The sequence below is a fragment of the Mytilus edulis genome, chromosome 8, assembly GCF_963676685.1.
Source record: "Mytilus edulis chromosome 8, xbMytEdul2.2, whole genome shotgun sequence".
Taxonomy (NCBI): Eukaryota; Metazoa; Mollusca; class Bivalvia; order Mytilida; family Mytilidae; genus Mytilus; species Mytilus edulis.
The window spans coordinates 30,859,645-30,871,151 of record NC_092351.1 but is presented as its reverse complement, the minus strand read 5'-3'; the positions used below and the strand labels follow the sequence as shown (position 1 = coordinate 30,871,151).

The 11,507-nt window shown below is 32.7% G+C and overlaps 1 long non-coding RNA gene across 1 annotated transcript in view; it reads left to right on the top strand.

Moving 5' to 3' along the window:
• Nucleotides 1–8,700: 8,700 nt before the first annotated feature.
• The window catches only part of LOC139485370 (uncharacterized), a 56,232-nt gene continuing 53,425 nt past the window's right edge, over nucleotides 8,701–11,507 (top strand). The window contains exon 1 of the long non-coding RNA XR_011655304.1: nucleotides 8,701–8,820. This is a non-coding gene — a long non-coding RNA (uncharacterized lncRNA). The remainder of the gene's footprint in view (nucleotides 8,821–11,507) is intronic.

Sequence of the window (11,507 nt, the reverse complement as noted above, 5' to 3'; positions counted from 1 at the left end):
TTCACAAACACTTGTTTTCAGAGGCGGATTATGGGGGGGTGGGGGGTGGGGGGGGGGGGGGGGGCAGGCCCCCCTTTTTTGGAAAAAAATTGGTTGCTTATATAGGGAATCACTGATGCGTGACTGGAGCGCCCCCTCCCCCTTAGGTCAGTCAGTGGGCCCCCTCTTATGAAAATTTCTGGATCCGCCACTGGTTTTATAGTTAAAAAAAATTAAATTTGAAGTTTCACAATATGACCTTAATAGAGGTACATACAATTTTGGTTATGTAAATGTGTCTAATGTTTCTGATGAATTTTAATACCGTTCTAAACTGTATAATACCTCCATATTTAAAATTTAAAATATACTTAGTAGTAAATAAGATAAATTGTATGTGTAAAACAATCATTGGCACAAGCGTGCTGTATCATCCACTCGTGATGATATCGATATCTTAAGGATGTTTGCTATTCTGTTTAAAAATAACAAGCTTTTTAACAGACTGTTATAAATTGATAGTATATAAATAAAGAAACAATAAAAGCAGAAAAAAAATGGAGGGTCCGTGTGCTTGTTTTCGAGATATAAGCCATAGAAAATTTGGTGGGAAATAATTCTCTCTAGATTTTTCATACATTTAACATTGACACCTTTTTTGGTTCAAAAACTATGAAAAAAATAACAAGGATTTTATAAGGTTTTGAAATATGGCTTTTTGAACTTTATGTAACACAAATATGAATAGAAAAGTAGGGGTTAATGGGCAAAATTTTGAATGGCAATACATGGATAAAATCAGAGGATTCCGAAAATCTGGCAAAAATTCAAAAAGTAGAGGAGCAAACATCCTTCGTCATGTTACATATAAAACATCTGCTTGAGGTATATGTATATAATAAAGTGTATATGATATGGCTTTTTCAATATCACACACCATATCAACCCTCAACCAATATAATCCATCGAGCAGAGCTCTTGGGATTATCATCGGATTGGTGTCTCGGGTTGATACGGATGCGATATTGAAAAAGCCATATATATAATATTCTCTATATAAAACATATTGAAATATCTTAAAAGTTAACCTTAATATATCATAATAATATTAACCTTAATATTGTAAAACGTTAGACATAATTTATTAACATGAAAGACACAAAAATATTGAAATGTTATACACAAAATAATTAAATGATAAGCACAATATAAATAAATTATAAGCAAAATATATATAAAATAATTGATGTTTTGTTTTTAATACTGACTTTATCAGTAATAATATCAAGCGAGCCCTTTTTGATATTGACTGTATTAATATCAATAATATCAAGCGAGCCCACACGGGCGGGTTGATAAGGTCAGTATGAAAATATTAAATTGCATAATGATTATTCTTTTTATCATATTGTTTTAGCAATTGTTTTTAGGTTGAGAATATGAAATAAAATGAAATTGTCATTCAAAACTATTTTTATGCGTACAGTCGTTTTGATAAATGTTAATTTAAGAATTGAATGCTTCTTTTTGTAAATTTATTGGGGTGTAAAAGCGTTGACCGAAGTACATTTTGTATGAAGCGCGGAAGCGCTTCATTCTAAAAATGTGCGCACGGTCAACGCTTTAACAACCCTATAAAGTTACAAAAAGAAGCATTCAATACTTATAATTACATTTTTTAGCTATGATCATGAAAACACGAATTTTATATATTTTTTTACTTAATTCACCTGTGCACTTTATTGTTGGACCACGTGTCATGAATGAAAAGTTGTATTGAGCAATGTAACTGCTTACGGAATAACACGTGATGTGCAGTTAGCCAATTAGAATAAAGTATTATAATGAAACATACATCTAATGTAATTATTGTTATGTATACTATTTTAATATTAAACATTTTATTTACAAACTAAATTTGGAGGCATCGCCTATTACACATTTGCCTTGATTTTCTATAGGCATATCAATCAAATTCACATCTGTTTTTACCACAATATCAACATTTAAAAAAATCATTCACATCAAATCAGATTTTACGGCACGTCTCTGAGAAATAGAGTTTTCAGCACAAACATTTAAGGTACAAGTTGTACCAATGAAGGGAAATCAGCAACCTCAAACTGATTTCTTGTATTAAAGATCCGAGCAGGATTCCATGCTATATAGCAAGGCGATATCCTTCTTTACTCTTCATGACGAGATTATTCAAGCTGCAAATTTTCTCCTTGACAACATTAATGTACATTACGTTTCGGCAATTTTATCGAAAGGTTATCTATAGCAGAGACATATAATACATTGTATTATATGTCTCTGTCTGTAGGTATTCTTATGGGCATCATCTATGCTCCTTTAATAACAGACTTTTTTCTGTACTGTTCGTCTGTATCACAGTTTACATCCAACCCAGTAAAAAAACGTCAAATTATATTTAATCGATATATTCAACAATACTTCCGTTTATACCTTGATGACATTTCCCAGTTAAATAATTACTGTCAAAATTCACCCAAAGGAACTTACTATAATAAATCATATACTGACAGCAACAATTTTTTTTAGATATAGATATTTAAGTTTTAAATTTGAAATCCTACACTAAAAGAATTAAGACAAAAGGGACAATGTTCCCCCCTGGCCCTGTTGTTAATTTTCCCCTTTTTTGGACGGCGATGTTCCTTTGGCACCGTCTCACAGTGTTAACACCATGCGAATGGATGATGATGGAATAAGAACGAGTTTAATAAAAAATTCCATGTATGTATGTTTACCTCTACGTACAATTGTTCAATTTTGTATTCGACACAGGGATTATACCCGAAATCTGGTGAATGGCAATAATTAATTCCATTTATAAGAATAAGGGAGCTCTTAACGATCAAGACTCGTACCGAGGTATTACACTGGTATCATGTTTAGGTAAAGTATTTACAGCTATACTAAATGACAGACTAGATAGGTTTGCGCAAGAAGTAGAATTACTCTCAAAATGACAAGCGGGATTTAGGAAAGGGTACGCCACACTTGATAATATATTTAGTTTATACTGTTTGATTCAACTTTATTTACTCTCTGGAAAACGTTTATTCTGTACATTTGTAGATTTCAAGAAAGCCTTTGATACTGTATGGAGGGTAGGACTGTGGCAAAGCTTAGTTCTAGTAACATAACCGGCAAAATATTTAACTTTGTTTATAATTTTATATCCTCTATTCTAATGTCAAATCATGTGTAAGACATAACTCGAGTTGTTTAAATTTCTTTCCGTGCGAAGTTGGAGTTAGGCAAGGTGAAAACTTATCACCCTTTCTTATTTCTCTTTTCCTTAATGATCTTGAAAGCTATTTTATTCAGCATGATATAACAGGTTTAGAAAAGGTAACTGAATACTATCTAAATGAACTAGGCATTTATATTCGAATTTTCTTGTTATTATATGCTGATGATACAATATTATTGGCAGAATCAGCTAACGATTTAGGCAGCAACCATTTGATTTTCTGGGGGGGGGGGGGGGGGCGGGCTATGGTTTTTTTTGGAAAAAAAGTTTGTTTCCAGGTTTTGGTGAAAAAAATAATTTGTTTTGGACCCTGAGAAAAAAAAATTGTTTGTTTCACCCTCAGCTGCCACTATATGTAATGCTAAAATTGAAAGAAAAAAATTGTTTTCGGTTTGTCGCTAAAAAAATAGATTGTTCTTCGCCGAAGGCGAAAAAAAAAGTTTGCACAGAAAAAAAAACCATAGCCCCCCCCCCCCCCCCCCCCCCAGAAAATCAAATGGTTGCTGCCTTACAAATAAGTTTGATGAATACTGTACTGACTGGAAACTAAATGTAAACATTGATAAGACAAAAGTAATGGTGTTTGAGAAGACGAAGCGTAAAAGAAATATGAGATTCATGCTAAGGGGCGAGGAGTTACAGCTCACCGACAGTTATAATTACCTGGGATTATTAATAAGATACAATTGTAATTTTAATTTATCAAAGAAAAAACTTGTTGAACAATCACAAAAAACACTGTTTGCATTATACTATAATAAGTTAAGAAATGTAAACATCCCTTTAGATCTGCAGTTTCGACTATTTGATTGTATGGTCGCTCCAATTTTACTTTATGGGTCGGAAATCTGGGGTTATGAAAATGTTGACATGATTGAAAAGGTGCACTTGAGTTTCCTAAAAAGAATCTTGAATGTTAGATCAACAACACCAAACTTTATGGTCTATGGGGTAACTGGCAGATTTCCATTAAAAATTAATATCAAAACTAAATTACTATGCTTTTGGTCAAGGCTAGTGCAAAGCGGTAGTAACAAATTATCTGGGATCTTGTATCAGTTAATGTATAACTTATATAACTCAGGCCAATACTCATACTTCATACTGAAACAAATTTTAGATGATACAGGATTTTCTTTTGTCTGGAATGCACAGAGTGATATCAAAAGTTCGGATTTTAAAAAAATAAATAAAAAATAAAACAGAGATTGGTTGACCAATTCGGACAGAGTCTATCTGCTGATGTGACAAACTCATCTAGAGGTGTGTTTTAGGAACGACATCAAAAGATCGATGTAGGATAAAAAACTTAAATCAAATAGTTTCGGGGTTGGGGTTTGGGGGGGGGTAAAATTCTATAAGTTTTGTATATCTAAAATCGATTTTTACATATGCCTCTATTGGTAAATCAATTTTTCCCAAATTAAGTTAAGTGGGGGGGAAGGGGGGGGGGGGGGGGGGGGGGGTTCAGTGCAAAAAAAAAACTACCTGAATTAAGTTTTTTTTATCCTACATTGAACTTTTGATGTCGTCCCTTATGCTTCATACAAAACAATGGTTTGTTTAGAGCCATATTTACTCAATCTTAAAGTGGCAGATCGATACATCTACAGTAAATTTAGATGTTCAAACATCAAAATCCCTGTAGAAGTTGGTCGGTGGAAAAATACACCAAGAGAAAATCGTATATGCTGTAACTGCGATAAAAATACCATTGGGGACGAATATCATTATTTTTTTGTATGTTCCAATAAACAAATTATGTCTTTAAGAGAAAGGTATATATAAAAAATCCTTCCCAATTGAAATTTATTGGTCTATTATCACACTGTAACGTGCCAGTGCTAAGACAAGTGTGCATGTTTCTAAGACATATTGAAAAAAATATTTTCATAATTCATAGCATGTAACAATAATTTCTTATCACGTTGCAATTAAGAATTTTGCAAACAAATCAACCAAATATATTTCAGTTTTATTGTATGATATCAATTATTAATTTATTGTGTGACTTTCTTGTAAATGTATAAGTATATATGTAATTGTTAATGTATAATTGTTATCCTCTTGTAGCACCATACGTGTGTCTAAGTTGTAATAAATTGTCTTGTCTTGTCTTGTCTTGTCTTGCGTACCAAGGAATGTGTTTTTTAATTTGCCGATAGATGCTTTTTGTGATTTTTTGTATATGTTTGTTTGTCTTGAGATTGTAACACAATAATAGTGATGACTGCTGTAACCTTATTTTGACTATTTTACCGATTATATCTGTTTACGCATCGTTGTAAAAATAACGGAATTTGATATGCGACTGTCATAAAAGTGAGAGGTTTAGCGCTATAAAACCAGGTTCAATTCACCATTTTCTACATTTGAAAATGCCTGTACAAAGTCAGGAATATAACAAATGTTGTCCATTCGTTTGATGTGTTTTGTCATTTTGATTTTGTCATGTGATTAGGTACTTTCCGATTTGAATTTTCCTCGGAGTTCAGTATTATTGTGATTTTACTTTTTATTCCAATTGGTTCCCAAACTTACGGCATAGACGAGGAACAACGAATAAACAGTAGTCATTTGGATTAAATTCGTTCATATACACAAATCGGTGCTACAAAAAGATATTTGACGATCACCAGATTTTTAGGGAAATCGTTGCTTGCACTGTGCACATGCATTAAATCCTGTTACCTACACAATGTATTAAAATAACCAAAATCGCAAATATATAAGCGCACATAAGGAAATGCTGTCTGTGTATTTATATAAATTTCCATATGTGATATGTAGCATTGTACAATAAAAGTTACAAATATTTGTAAGAAAGCAATATGATGGCGGTCGAAATATTTGTCAATACAATTTTGTTAGGTAGTGGCTATTTTGCCGGCTCTCTATTTGAAATATCTTTATTCAAGCCGACGAAAGAGCCTATTTTTCATAAAAATTGCTATTTGACTGGCCATTAATACCAACAATATAGTGAAATTTTGCCGGCTCTGAAAAAATAGAACATAATAAGGTTAGAGCCATGGAGCAGGGACAGTCTATACTAAAATGAATTAAAATCAATACAGACGATTCCCCTTAGTATAGAAAGTCCCTGGTAAGAAGCAAAGTTAAAAACTATATTTTTTTTTTACATTTATATGCAAATTAAATAAATGGCTATTATTTCCAAAGCAATATTTTTGATTACGATTGACTTTGTTATAGTGTATACAATGTTTTATCAAATCTATGATGCAATGAGATTTTTTACTCTTTTTTTTATAAACATAGTACACTCAGTAACAGTTAAAAAATCTGAGATTTTATACTTATGCATATATATAGCATCAGACTGACTGATTTTAGAAATAATTTCAACTACATGTTTAGATATATGAATTAATTGCAACAAATGGATCCTCAATATTTTAGATTTATATTTCTTGTTACACATTTTTGATGGTTATTTACACTTTGACTAGTGATAAAAATAATGTTGGCAGTGCACATTTTCATAGTACTTTTCAAAAGTAAATCATTAAGTTTTACTCTGTACAAAGACTGGACCGGCAAAATAACAAGTCACTTTATTTTAAGAATTGAATGCTTCTTTTTGTAATTTCATTGGGGTGTAAAAGCGTTGACCGAATTACATTTTGTATGAAGCGCGGAAGCATGATGATATAAATTATACCGAAGAAGGCCATTTGTTGAGCCGAAATATTTGCAATTATTCTATAATTCATATCATCTGTTCAGTTTTTCCATCTTTGTGCGATGATATTCAACACTTTTTAGTGTTTTGTTTTCCATCTATTTATCGGTATTGTTACACAATCTTTTAGACTATATAAAAGCCCAGGTGGTCGCGTGGTCTAGCGGGACGGCTGCAGTGCAGGCGATTTGGTGTCACGATATCACAGTAGCATGGGTTCGAATCCCGGCGAGGGAAGAACCAAAAATTTGCGAAAGCAAATTTACAGATCTAACATTGTTGGGTTGATGTTTAGACGAGTTGTATATATATATATATTGCTGCTAGTGCCGGTCAAATAGCCATTTTTTTAGAAATATGTGCTATTTTGACGGCTTGTATTAAGATATTTAATCAGAGCCGGTCAAATAGCAAAAAAGCTACTGCCATTTTAGTTTTAAATATTTCATTTTTTCAAAAGTGCACAAAATACAATAATACAATAAAAATACTGGGATTCGGAAACAAGAAGAACTTATAAAAATCCGCTTACATGTACCTTCACTGCCGTTTTGTTACATCTTGTTCGTTATGATATATTAATCTTAATTTCGCAAGGATTTCTATTATACAGCGTATCACTAGGCTACACATGCATGTTCTTTCTTTTACTTTCTTTCTATTTTAAATCATTATTTTTTGTTCATTATAAAGCACAAATTACACCCATACGAGGGCCAATTACGATACCCATAACAATTACATGTTTTAATAGAAATATAATGATGACAAGATTTACGTTTACAGTTTACCCAAGGACTTTCTATACTAGTCTAGAGTCCCTGTTTAGAAGGATGTCGCAATCACCGGTCTTCTTCTTCTTTCGTAATTCCCTCCTTTTTAGGAGCATTCGGATAGGACCGATAAATGTTAAAGATGTATACCTCTGAGGAGCCGAACATTTCTAGAATTAAACTTTTTTTCTTAACCTGATTTTTGGGTTTATAAGACTGTAACAAAATAATCGGTGAAGAAAAAAAATCATATGGTGGTGCACTTCCTTTTTTGCTACGGCCCGTTGAAAATGCCTAATTTGATGATTTTCCCATTTTTCATCGATTTTTACCTATTTTTGGGCTATTAGCGTTGAAAAACTAACAGTTCCAAAATTAAACTTTTTTTCATACTTTCTATAAAGATGAAGTGGTCTGGACCAGTCTGAATAAATTTTACTTTAAACAAAAATATAGGTAGGTGTTAATATAAGAAAGTTTTATCATATTTTGACGCTTTTTTGTGTAAAATTTACCATCTTGTCAATTTTGTATTTTTGTGATTTTTCTCAGTTTAGAGAAAAAATGCATATTATTTCAACTTTTTTGTTATAAATGATTGAATAAATACATATCTAAGAATTTGAAAAGACCAAAATTTATAGAACAAGGTGATTATATATAGCGGTATCCCAGTCTAGTCTGAAAAATCAGATGAGGGAGGGTAGGAGGGGTCCTGATCCCGAAATCCCGGGCTTAAAAACACGACATCCCGAAATCCCGGGCTTAAAAAACACGAAATCCCGAGGTCCCTAAATTCGAAAAAAGAATTCCCGGATCCCGAAAGGGTCAATCCCGAAATCCCGAGCTTAAAAACACCCGATCCCGGAGTCCCGATAAAGGTCCTATCCCCCCTCTCAGATGAGTATCAATAGTAACCCAACGACAACGGAAAAAACCCGAATTTGTGTCAGTAAGTTAGAATTTTTGAAAGGGAAATAACTCCACTCCGGGCGGGGAATCGTGGAAATTTCATTTTGCATCGATAAAAAAATAGAGAAACTGTGACTCATTTCAGGTTGTCACTGTTTAACGAAGAGGTATTTATATAGTTTACGAATTGTTGTTGTTTTCCACATGCCGAATGTACGTTTGATTATTAAATACATTGCAATAATAGAACCCCAAAGTCAGAAGAAAAGTAAAAATTGGAAACACTTCCGTGTGTAAAGACTCTGTTGACTGTCATGTATTGACTGGTACAGTATTTTATTATTTAGTGTCATATTGCTGCTCTTAGTTTTTATTCAATTAAAGTGTAAAATCTAGTTAAAAACAGATAAAATAACAAATAAAATTGTTTGTAAAAAAATGTATTAAATGGTTGGAAACGGTAAACGGACAGAAAGTCACAGGACAAAAAGTGGTATCAGGTCCGTGAGCGCCCAATACACTTTCGCACCCTACACGTTCGCACCTCGCACGTTCGCATCCAAGGTCCGTTCGCACTCTACACGTTCACCCCAAATTATTTTAATTCAAATTCCAGTTGAATAATTGGAAAATCATGATTGTTGTTTTAAATCGCTTTGGTGTAAATACTGAATGTATTTATAGCTTGGTATGGGTAAAACATTGAAGATTTTTTGAAAATGAAAACGCACAGCTTGGTCCCTTTGATCTGAAACAATGAAACAATAAAGTATAGCAATACACTATTGATAAAATTTATTCAACATACAAAAAAAAAAAACGTAGTCAGAATTTCACCGTGCTTTATTTATAAGTCAATGAAACAAAATAATAGTTATAACATTACCCTAACCAAAGCATGATTAAGAGTCCTCGTTATTCTAATTCAACACAAAATAAAACTGACAGAATCCCACTTTATTAAGAAAAGATTATCATTTTTTTTTAACAATAAACACAGTGTCTCACTTTATTTTATGACAATGACAACAATTATAAGAATATTGCCAAAACTTGATTACAAAGTTACTAAACATAAAACCAATTAAAATTTGGCGCGAACAATATATATTTCTTGGCACCATGAACAGATGAAGCCATTTACATGATTTAAGTGCCAAGCCATTTTGACATTTTGTTTTTTTTGACAATTATTTGATCATCTTTGATATTTTTTGGATAAATTTTGTTAACAAAGTTGGTTTCTATACAATAGTTCAAGAAAAATACAAAAATATTTTTCTAGAAATAAGCAGTTTTTATCAGTCAGAGCTCTGACATAAACAAGTCAGAATAAAATGACTTCCATAGGTCAGATATAATTTGATGCAAGTGTTGTCTCCCTTCTTGCACTCAACAGAATATGACTTGTACAGGTCAGTTTATGTCAGACTTTAATTTATCATAAAATGACTTCCACAGGTCAGCTTTTGCATAAAATATTGTGACTTAATATCTTCATATTCTAATAAGATTTATGTCCCTTTTTAATACATTTTGACTTAGAGAGGTCATTTTTGTTCTGACCTGAAGCAGTCATTACTACCACTTTGTTATCAATCTCCATAAAATATAGTGATTACTAGTTTCGAATCAAAGAGTTTAAAAAGTGGGGCTCGTCATACCTTCTTCTTTCCAGAATCTTAACATAATATATTTATCTCATCAAATTCGATCATTTCAAAATTAATACAAACAAAAACCAAAGCAGAAAAATGGATCATACAATTTTCTGTCAATATCAAAAGATTTACAAAATACAATATTGGATACATTTACTAGTACCATGACAATACTTCAAATCTTCCAAGGAAAAAATAAGGGATCTATTTTCATCCACTTTTAGCTAAATTTATCAAGACCCTTATGGAAATATAAGCCCTCTGGCACATAGTTGCGGCAGCAGTATGGCTATGCTGCGGCTTTGTTGCTGCAAACTGTTGCGGCTTCGATGCAGCGATAGCATAATTATTTCGTATGCAAATTAGTTTTCTGGCACCATAATTGCGGCTATATTCTGGCACCGTTGCGGCAATAATCATGTTGCGGCACTGATGCGGCTATAGCGTATTTCGTATGCAAATTAGTTTTCTGGCATTATGATTGTGATGCTGTTGCGGCGCTAATACGGCTATATTCTTGCATCATTTTAGTGACAAAACATGCAAATAGGCCGTGCTTTGTATAAAATGTATTGTGCCAGCAAAAACAAGTTGTCAATGCATATATATGACATGCATTCATGCATTATAAATTTTTATGCACAGGCACATAAAATAAATGTCAGCGGTATCTGCATAAAAAATAATGAAAATTTTTAATGTGCCCTAAGTTTAGCATATAATATTGTGTTATTTACCAAACTAGAAGTATGCAATTGAACTGCTGCAAAAAAAAAACACAAACTTCACCGATACATGTATAGTGAACTCAGATGAGGCCATGTTATTGAAATACACAATGCAAGATTGATCTTTTCTATACATGCAATTACTTGATATGTGTTTACTTACAAGTCTTCAAATCTTCCAAAAAAAAACCCAGCTAGAACACAAAATTCTTCAATACAGTTATAATCACAAGCAACATGGTGGATTTCTAACACACTAGTACAGGGAATAGCTAAAAACGCAGGAAATGACATCATCAAATTTTCTGGCTATATTGTGGTGCTCATTAATTTTGAAAGAAATTAGTGTCGCAATGATGCCAGAACAATGCCGCTAGCAGCATCATCCGGCACTACTCCGGCAACAATCCTCTGGCAACCTGATTAGGTTGCAGCTATAAAGCCGCAACGCTGCGGCAATGCTGC